This window comes from Lycorma delicatula, chromosome 7 (assembly GCF_047948215.1).
Source record: "Lycorma delicatula isolate Av1 chromosome 7, ASM4794821v1, whole genome shotgun sequence".
Classification (NCBI taxonomy): Eukaryota; Metazoa; Arthropoda; class Insecta; order Hemiptera; family Fulgoridae; genus Lycorma; species Lycorma delicatula.
Genome location: NC_134461.1, coordinates 136,155,596 through 136,166,881, shown reverse-complemented (window position 1 = coordinate 136,166,881; position 11,286 = coordinate 136,155,596). Strand labels below are relative to the sequence as shown.

The 11,286-nt window shown below is 28.6% G+C and overlaps 1 protein-coding gene across 2 annotated transcripts in view; it reads right to left on the bottom strand.

The window, feature by feature from the left end:
* Window positions 1-6,529: 6,529 nt before the first annotated feature.
* The window catches only part of LOC142328057 (protein argonaute-1-like), a 36,608-nt gene continuing 31,851 nt past the window's right edge, over window positions 6,530-11,286 (bottom strand). For both annotated transcript variants that reach the window (XM_075371522.1, XM_075371523.1), the window contains exons 6-7: window positions 8,576-8,791; window positions 6,530-6,783 (exon numbers count right to left, since the gene is read on the bottom strand). The gene's annotated coding sequence lies outside the window, so the exon portion shown is untranslated. The remainder of the gene's footprint in view (window positions 6,784-8,575; window positions 8,792-11,286) is intronic.

The window sequence follows — 11,286 nt, the reverse complement described above, 5'->3', positions numbered from 1 at the left end:
GCATTGTCACCCTATGTCAGTGAGGATAAAATAAGAGTAATTTGAATAGTTAAAAGTAAAAATTAAAATGTTTGTTTAAAGTAAATGGAAATTTCAGCTTTTATTATTATGTAATATTTATTTTTCATAACTCTATTGACTTTTATGGAACAATTGTAACTACAATGTAAATAATTACTCAAAATAAAAAAAATTAAGGTAACATTAAAACATGTTACAACTGTCTTACATTATGATAAATTAGTAAGTAACCAAATAAAACCATTTGTTCCATCTGATGAGACATTAATATTTTACAGATTAAGCAATGGTTGTTGGTTATATAATAATATAAAATATAGTTAATATCCATGTCTTTAGAAGAATTACCATAGGTTAAGCAGCAACAACACGCAATAAACAATCAAAATAGTGACTGTATTCATTATTATTTTACTTGTGATCAAGGAGAACTATTGCCTTATATTGATTTACATTAGTTGAAATTAGAAAAAATAACATTGCATTTAATAACAGTTAGTTTTTGAAACATGACAATAGGTACTACCTAAGTTCAGATATAATTCAGGCACCAGCTAGACAAACCAAATAGAAAACAGTAACTTTGGTTAAATTCTTTTGTCTAACAGTATAATCTTTAAATAAAAAAAAAAAATATTAGCCTTCGGGACCTGTTTTTATAAACATGTTAATAAAACAGGGGTCCCAATTATTTAAAAATTTATGAATTACGAATTTAAAAAAGTATTATTAAAAAGAAAAAAATAACATTAAATTATTAAAGAAATTATATTATTTCTAGACACGTTTGTTTTGTCTTTGCATGTAATATTAATATTCTATTAACATGTTTTTTAACGTGTTCTATTTATATTTCTTTTTATTGTTAAAAAACAATTTTATTCTGTTTTTGAAAAATGTAGCATCATTTTATTATTCTCTTTTATTAATTAACCATTTTTAAAAAAATAAAACAATATGTTATTTGTTCAGAATAATTAAAAAAAAAACTCATATTTTAAACATTTGCTGTTGGCTGTGTATGTACATAACTTAAAATATATTCAATAATGCATCAAAGGTAAAAAAAAAAAAAAAAAAAGAACTGGCGCATCCAACTGCTGACATCAGTATATCTATAAATGATATCCAGCTATTAGTATCATTATTACTTTCACTACAGAGAAGACCAAGAAGATGGAAGAAGACCTTCCCTGGCCGGCTCAATGTGGGACCTCCTGGCGGATGCCAAAATCCCCGCCAGAGCAGGAGCCGGACCAGGGTGGGATCGCTCAGGAAGAACCGCCTCAGCTGCGCCGGCACTTTGGGGCTCTGGGGGTCACCACTGCCACTGAGGGAAAGCCCGGTCGGACTTCAATGGACGAGCAGCAACTCCACTACTTCGCTGGAGACCAGCTTCCAGACCCAACAGCTCTTCTCAAAAGCTAACGCAAAAAACGGCCCTTTGAAGGTTATGAATTACGAACCGTCGAAGCCATTCGACGACAACCCTTGTCAGGGCTACCATAAAGTTAGTAAGTGCCATGTGCCGTCAAGGCCATTCGGAGACTATATATATATATATATATATATATATATATATATTTATTCTTTGCCGAAGAAGTTAAAATATTTCTTTCCGTGTAACAAGATTTTACATGTTATTCAAAATATTAACTGACCAACACAGAAGCCATTTCTCAGCTCGCTAATTTCTAACTTGTGAAGAACTTTTCATAAAAACGGCTAGTATTAATTAAGACTACCTTTTTAATTATCAACAGCTAACCTACATTCGCGGAAGAAATTAATCTTGAATTCTGTGCAATTCAATGCCTTCAGAATTGATACTGATGGTAATTTTCTTTTCTTTACTTTAAACCTTCCTACATAAACTTTCCAACAATTTTAAAATTTCTTAATAAATTCAGCGTCATAGTATGTGGCGATTTTAATGTTAATTTTCTACTTTTAAACAATTCTATTCTTATGATTGAACTATTAATTCAGTTTGTATTAGTAGGTTTAAATATTATCCCGGGTTCGAATCCCGCTAAGGCATGGCATTTTCACGCACGCTATTTTTAGCGTGTATGAAAATGAATGATTTTTCATTCATCTTATCCTCTGAAGCAATATCTAACAGTGGTCCCAGAGGATAAAAAAAAGGTATCAAAATACAAAAGGATTCAACTTCTGTTATTTCATTACCAAGTCATCTCTTGGAGCACCCTCAGAAGGTGGTCAGAACGAGTATTTAAGATATAAAAATTGGCTATTAGAACATTATCTGATACCCCGTAAGTATGAATCACGTAGAACTAATTTTTTTTCTTAACCTCTGGGACCACCGTTAGGAATTACTTCAGAGGATGAGATTCAGGGACCTTCGGATAAAGGCCGAGACGTTACCACTCGCGCTATGGAGGCCGGAAAATCGTGTAGACCTTTCTTTTTCCTTAGTCTCCGGGAATTATCGTATTACTTCAGAAGATGAATGAGGGTGATATGTATGAGTGTAAATGAAGTGTCTTGTACAGTTTCAGTTCGACCAATCCTAAGATATGTGGTTAATTGAAACCCAACCACTAAAGAACACTGGTATCCACGATCTAGTATTCAAATCGTGTAGACAAACGCATTACCTTATCCCAATGTTTGTATTTGTAATGTATATTTGCTAAAAATGAATGGTCATGTATTTAAAAAAAAAAAGTAACAATAGCTACTTTACCAGTTTCATTGTCTTTATCAGTCAAGGAAATCTCTTTTCTGTTTAGCCTCCAGAAGCACCGTGTAAGGTATTACTTCAGAGGATGAATGAAAATTATATGTATGAATGTAAATGGAGTGTAATCTTGTACAGACTCAGGTCGACCGTTCATAGATGGAACGGTCAAGGAACTGTTTTCGTATAACTCAACATAATATTTTGACTTACCAAAAATTTCTTATTATGCTATTGATCCAATTATAGAACATGTCTTCCCATCAATTAATTTAAAATACAATTAAAAAAATGCTCATTTACGTATCTACATCCCGTTTAACGTGTCACAAAATAATTTTCGATAGCATCTTCTGTATCTGAATTACTTATTCTGTATCTTTTTAATTAATATATTTACCTTAATATTACTTCAACTATTTGTATTTAAATATGTGGACTTAAACATATTTAAAACTTAAATTTTGTTTTTAGACCACCTCATCTTACGTTGAGGTGGTCTATGTAATATATTTGTATATAGCGATCAGAATAAAGACTTATTTATTTATTAACAGTACCATTTCATCAGTAAACAGGTTAATAAAATTTACACAAAAGTCATCCGATTTGCATGCTCATTCTTAGATCTTGTGGTGCGCAATTTTATAAACATTAGGATTCAAATTCTTGTGTAGAATTCTTCTGACACTGCTGTGGGATAAACGAAGGGCTGCAGCGAGCTTTTTGACTGAGCACTGAAGGATCCTCATCATCGTCTGCCTGACTGTCAATATTTGGTAGAGTTCTCACGGAACGCACAGGATCTGAATTTTTAACTTGGTAAAAATTGATTTAATTGTAGATGTTTTTATTATTTAAAAAAAAAAACTTTTTATTTTAAATAAAATAAAATACAGTTATACTATTGACAGTTATACTAGATATTGACAGTTATACTAGAGCAAAACTATCTGAAAAATAATTGACAAGAAATGCAAAAACAGAATCAAGATGAAGAGGCTGTTACAAAGATCAGCAAGGCTCTTTGGAATGCAGGAATATTTTATCTTTTTTTTTTAATTTTTCTAGAATCTTTATCTTAAAATTATAGTGTATAAATCACTGTTGTAACAATACAAAGCTGAGCAACAAAATGGCAAAAAAGGTTTCAGATCATCTTCTGTGAAGTGTGTTAAAATAAACTTTGAAAGATGCCCTAAAATAAAGAACAAACAGGTGATATAAAGTAAAACAGCAATTACCATTATCAATATTATTATTATTATATAAAACATTTACTTTTTGCATAAACTAAATTTGATTACAATAAAATACTATATACATTTTTACAATGATTATACTAAAATACTACATACATTTTTACAATGATAATAAAATACTACATATATTTTTACAATGAATATAATAAAATAAATACTACATACTTGTTTTACAATGATTATTATAAAATACTACATACATTTTTACAATGATAATAAAATACTACATATATTTTTACAATGATTATAATAAAATAAATACTACATACTTGTTTTACAATGATTATAAAATACTACATACATTTTTACAATGATTATGATAAAATACTACTAATGTTAAAATAACTAGATTTTAACATCATTTTTAACTGAAAAGAAAAAACAAAATTGAAAATAATTTAATGATTAAATTATTAAGTTCTAAAGGGTTAAGTTCTAAAGGGTTCTAAAGGGATATCAACATGCCCCAAAGGTAATGTTAATATGTTATTAACTGCAACACGGTTTATCATCATAGCTGCTTAATGCTAGTTTGTTTACAGTTACAGTTTCGACTAAATGTTTTTTTGATCGAATCAGTTTCATTTGAACATATAAATCTTTGTAGCTATCATCGCCTACTTTCAGTAAACAGTTTTTGTAATGACTGATATTTAATTTGTTTTTTACAACATTTTTTTTATTCCTTTAGCTTTTTTCGTAATCCCCTTTGTCGTTGTATAAGTGTATAATTTTTTGCTCTTATCCAATAAATTCTTTTATAGGAATGCCGTTGCATTCGTCCTTAAATTTACCTAAAACTTTTTTATTTTTAATTGAAAAAAGAGGAGGCGAAACAGGAAAATCAGACTTATCAAAATACTCGATTAAATTTTCTTCATCTTATAAATCTTGGTAAAAATCATGAGTATGGATGTAAGATTAATCTTACATCCATATTTTTTCTTCATTACATTATAATGGAAATTATACATTAATGTCTTACTAAGTTCTAGCACTGATAAACCCACATAAAGAGGTTTATCTAATTTTATTTTTTCTTTGGAACATTGAACTGCGCAAAGATTTTCATCATATATTATTCTATCTTTAAATTTTGGTTTCGCGATAAGTTTCAACAACCTCTTTTCTGACGAAACCAATTCTAAATTAATATGTTTCCTAACGTTTTCCATACACTGCTGATTGGCGATTTATAGTATTTAAATTTATATAGCTTTTCAACCAAGGAGATTGATTAAATTGCAGTATTTTATGTACTTTAGTTACTCTAAGTCCATTACGAATAGCTTGCTTTAGATTAACAAAATGACTAATGTAATTAGTTTTAGTTTTTAATATTGTTACTAATTTTGTGTGGGATGAAAAGGGGGGAACTTCATTTATCGGAAGAAATGGAAGATCACTGTGTGCATTATGAAGAGATTCAGGATACTCCACGTCAACTTCAAGAATAAAACCGATTACACCATCATCAAACGATAATATAGTATCAGCTATTGATTGCTGAATTTCTTTTTCAACCCATCAAAAATTTTGTTTTGGTAAATGTTGGCTCAGTGCCCAACCGTATAGGTATTGGGATCTAGATATGATAAATATCTGTGCGGTAATTTATTATCATGTTCTTCAGGTATGTAAGGATTGCTTGTCTTCGCATTTTAACACAAACCGATATCCCCCTCTAATACCCCTTTCTAAAAACATGTAAATATCATAATCTGTGATTAATTCGAGTGAAACTCGCGTCTTATAAAGCGTAGCATCAAATGAAAAACTGGGAAGTGTAAAGTAATATGCACAATCTAAACCGTATACAAAGTATTCTCTTATACAAAGTAAACGAAAATTTTCGAATACATCAGCTAAAAGAAGTACATTGCATTTTAAATAGAGATATATTCGCCTAAATTTTATATATTGAAATGATTCCAAACAGTTTTAGCATGAATATAATCATTTTCATCAATATTTTCTCCTGTAAGCGAACTATAAAATTTCCCTTTAGGTGGTAGTTGAGTATCTTCTAAAACTTCCCAGGAGTTTGTGTACTCATAAGGATTATTATGGAAGTTTTTCAAAAAATTATTTTAGTAATGTTTATAGTTACTATATTTTTTAATTACACTTATTAGCACATTACATCAATTTTGAGAAGCTGAGATTTTTAATATTTCCAAATACGTGATCAAAATTCTTCTTCCCTTATTATTAGAGAAATTTTTTTGTACTCTTATGTGGTATTTTATTATTTTAGTAGTCAAATCTTTTTTTTAAGATAATAAACAACATTAACAATTTTTTTTATGTCTATATAAATTAATAAACTAAAAGACAAGTGTTTTGAATAAATATTTAACTTTTTTTTTATTTAGTGATCTATAAACTTTTAAAAGTCTAAACTAATTAAATTAAAATTCAAACTAACTAAATATTATTCTTTTTGTTAGAAGTTTTATTTAGTTCAATATATATAATTTTTACTTTTTTCACATAAAATCTCATTAAATTATGTTTTAATATTTAAATTAATCTGTTCAACCAAATAAACAAAAAAATGTATAATGTATTTTATCAAAAACGTTTTATGGTTTATTACAGTGACATAAAACTATTCTCAGAAAACAAAATACAGAATAACAGTTACTTATTACTATATTACATAAAATCACCTTGAATAGCTTTTTCCATCTGTCTTTGCTGGTATTTTAGTGCTGCTGATTGAAGGTGACAACATCTTAATTCCTGATGATGTAATCTTGCAGCCAAGTTCTGCATAATTTCTCTTTCACACTAAAACAAAAATTATTTTTATTAAATAGTACATCTATTTAATAATGAGATAAATAAATTCTGATGCCTATAATAATCTCAGTGTAGTAAACATCATACATCTGCGAAAGTATACGCATTCTTTGAATAGCATTAGGTGGATAAGAAATGACACGATAACTAATATATGTATTATGATATATTAAAAACACAGAAACCATATATTTTATCTGTAACTTGTTATTGTTGTATTAATAAATACATCAAACTATTCATGAGGAAACTTTAATCTCAACAACTTAACCTCGTATTTTAATGATATTACACCCAGGTGCATCACACATGCGTGTACAAACACACATACAAGTGTGTGATAATATAACTAAAGGTATTTACAAAGAAAACAGTTTAAGTTTATTATAAAATAGAAAAAACCCTCTTTTCTTAATTTCATTAGAAGGCCAATGGATGACTCATGTATGAAACAAATAAAAATCATTTTGGCAAACGATCAGCTTATGTTCAGAATCAATTATATATATATATATAAATTAGGTAAACATTATCAATGTGCTTTCAAAAATAAAATCTGACAAAAAGGTTACGTAACTTTCTGGACAGATTTTATTTCAAATATGTCAAAGTTCTTAAATATAAATTACTTAATTACGCAGTATTTAAAGTACAATTACAAAAAAGTCAAAATATTTAATAATAATAAAAAAAAAAAATTGGGTCTGATTTGACCACCTTGATCAAATGATGCTCGAACATTAAAAATGATGCCGTATTAAGTCTAATTGTGGAGAAACAATAAAAATTAAGTAAAAAATGTTGGGTCCTAGTTGATTCCCTTGACCAACTGAGTATTTTTATCATAAAAATTGATGTATTTAAAGCATTGATAAAAAAAAACTTTAGTAAAAAAATTTGGGTCTCATTTGATCCCCTTGTTTTATTGCTACTTCCATAAAACAGTTTGTAATTTACAAATATCAGTCATAACTTTAAACAGATAAAGCACTGAATCAGATATAAAAAAATGTTCAAGTTGGGTTTTATGGGACCTGCTTTTTCAAAACATTTTCATGTCAACTTTTCTTGTAAACAAGTTATCAAAATGAGAAAAAATTGTTTAGAAACAACAACATTGAATATTTCTCCATCCCTAAATCCCAATGATTTAAAACTCTGGAATTGTAAATTACTTAAGTACTTTTATCATATTAAAACTCAAATTTCTAAAACTACACCAAAAAATAAAAAATTGTGAAAAATAACCTTTTTTTCTATTTTTGTCCAGAATTTAATGCCATCAGTACCCCATAAACAGTAATCTTTTGAGCTGTTCCTGAAGAATTTAAGTTGAGCCATTCTTGAGATATTAATTAAATACAGGCCTACTACACCTCAGAGATATATTAATTAACTACAGGCATAGGTATATGTAATATGTAAATGCATACATCTTTTATAAATTTCTATAGCTTTTTGTTCTTTTTTGAATTACAGGGGTCTTAAAACATCCAACTGACAAAAACCCCAAAACCAACAAAATTTGGCCAATCATACTTATTTATAATAAAATAAAGTAAGGATCTAGTATTTTAATAAAATGTAATATTTCAGTTTAAATAAAACTAGATGAAAAACTAAAAAAGTAATTTTTACATAAATAACTTATTTGAATATTATTTTTAAAAAAATACTTTATTTAAATACCAGTGGTTACTGTATAAGTTGCCAATTTAAAAAGTATTAAAGTAAAAGTATAACTCTTTTAACTCAAAATATTTGATACTAATATACATACCGCTGCAGGATACTTAGGTTGTAAATTTGATATATTTTTCAGTAATAAATCATGTTTACGTGTCAGTAATTTACACTCAGACTGCATCCGCGATCTTAATTGTTGAACTCTGTTTAATTCATCAGACAAACCTTGATGACAACTGCAACAACAATGTGGTCCTTCCTCAATATTATCATTCTCAAGTTCTATTTGCTGGCTATCATCTTGTCATTCCTGTAAGTAAAAAAAAATTATCTAAAATAACAAGCTACAGTAAGATCTTAAGTTATAATATACAAAATGGACATAATTTATTTTTATAATTTTTACAGTTAAAATGCTTTAACAATGTACAGTAAAAATTTGGAAGAAAATAATGCAGTTATTTATTTTTTTTAATAAAAAAATGTACAAATAAGTCATACATGATGAGTGCAACGTGCTGGCTGATTCAGTTTCTAGCCTTTATTTATACTCACATTTACAAGACATTACATACAAAATAGGTGTGGTATTGACTTTAACAATTTAATATTTGCTTGTGGGAGAGAGAGAAATCGTACTTGTCAGGATCTTTTCTGCAGTATGTTTTGTGGGAGAGAGAATACATTCTATCTTTTCTTTATTTTCTCTTTGTCATCTAGTTTTTGATAACACATATTGCTCTAAAATAAAACTGACACAAATAACTGTTTTATATATATATATATATATATATATATATATATATATATATATATATGAAGATGGAAAAACATCTTTACATTTCTTGCTGAACTTTAGTGACAATTGCAATGTCTCATTTTGGTTGTCCTTCCATCAATATTAATTTTTGAAAGTTGTTTTCTAATCTGATTTTATTTCAATAATAATTTAACCAAAAAATATATATATTTTTTTCAAAATAATATTTAGTTCACATAGCTCAACCACAGCTCAGCAATAACACCAGCCAACATACCTTATCCAGTTCAATCTACAAAATTTGTAATGGCAGGATAAATTTTTTTTTTTAATGTACGTATTTTTTTTTTAATGTATGTATTTAATGATAAATTTTTTTTAATGTGAGTGGTGCTGAGAAATGGAAAAATTTTAAATAATTAGAAAAAATGAAGTAAAGTTATTAACTTTTATTTGATGTGGAAAATATGTTCTACAAGAAGGGAAATTACAATTTACATCACATTTTAAAAATGACTTCACTTAAGTGCTGTCCATTTTTGCGTACTCATTCAGTAAGTCGATTCTGAAAATTTTGCATACCACGGCGCATTGTGTTCTCCGGGATGTTGATGATTTCCACTTCAATCTGTTTTTGAGCTGGGCAAAGTTTCCTGGTCTAGTGTGGTACATAATTCTCTTCTGATGTTCACATAAAAAGAAGTTGCAGATTGAAAGTTTTGGAGACTAGGGTGGCCAAGCGATGTTAGCAGTCCTTGAAATAATGTGATCCCAAAAAAAAAGTCTCATTGCTGCCATAGACTGTCGGGCAGTGTATGAGGTGGCTCCGTTCTTTTGAAACTAGGTTTGTGTTGTTTAAGATTTGGAAGAGATGGAGCCTAGGAGCAAAAAATGTCTAGCATGTTGACGTTAACATTGAGACGTCAGAATGACAGCAGAGCCCCCTTCATCTTCAAAGAAATAAGGGCCAAAAACAAGACACAAAATTGCACACCATACAGCAGTAAGTCTGCCACTGTGTAATGGATGCTGGTGAAGCTGAGCAGGGTTTGTTTGTGGCTAGTAATGGAAGTTCTGTTTATTCATATATCCACTTAAGTGAAAATGGGCTTCATCTGACGTCCAAACATTTTCGATTAAGTTACCATTCTCATTTAATTTGGGCAACAGTTTTTCACAAAACTGCAGATGCAATACACAATCGTTAGGTTTTAGTTCTTGGGCAATTTGAATCTTGTAACGAAGAAATTTCAGGTTATGGAGTATTCTTTGCATGCTCTGACATCTGAGCTCCAATGAAAAGGCAATTTTCTGTATCAAATGACAAGGATTCCATACCACTACAGCTTTCATGGCATCAATGTTTTCTGGTGTACGTACAGACAATACACACTCACTAGATTTTTTTTTCAAAGCCGAACCAGTCTTCTTCCAAGTTTTGAGTATGTGTGAAGAAGGAACAAGGTGTAATCTCATAATATCACTGAAACGCTCTTTGTGCAGCTGTCACCATGTTGGTAAAACGCCCTTATGGCAATCGCCTGCTCTAAACGATTCCACTGCTCTATCATAACAAATGTTCATTACTGCTCTGCAGTACCCGTTTTATTTTGGTTTACATATTTATTTGTTTATGTGATATTTTTTATATGGTAAATAATTTTTTTTTTTAGAAATATAACTATAATTGTAAAAAATTCACTATTTCTTTAAAACAAATTAAATATAAATTATATGTATAATTTTTATTCTATTTTTGGAGCTTTTCTTCTTACAGTATTTTCTCAAGAGGATGAATCTCTTAGATATTTTAAAAATTAATATAATAATAATTAAAAATATATATATACTACTAAAAAAAATCTTAAAAATATTTTTTTCTTTTTTATTGGAACAAAAATTACATAATTCATACTTGCTGTTCTTTGAGTTAAATTTTAATGTGCAACATTAGTGCACAAGTTTTTTTTTTAACTACATTAAGTTGTAATTTTTTTGGTAAAATCTCTCAATAAAAAAAAAAAAAAAATTAAATAGACATTCAG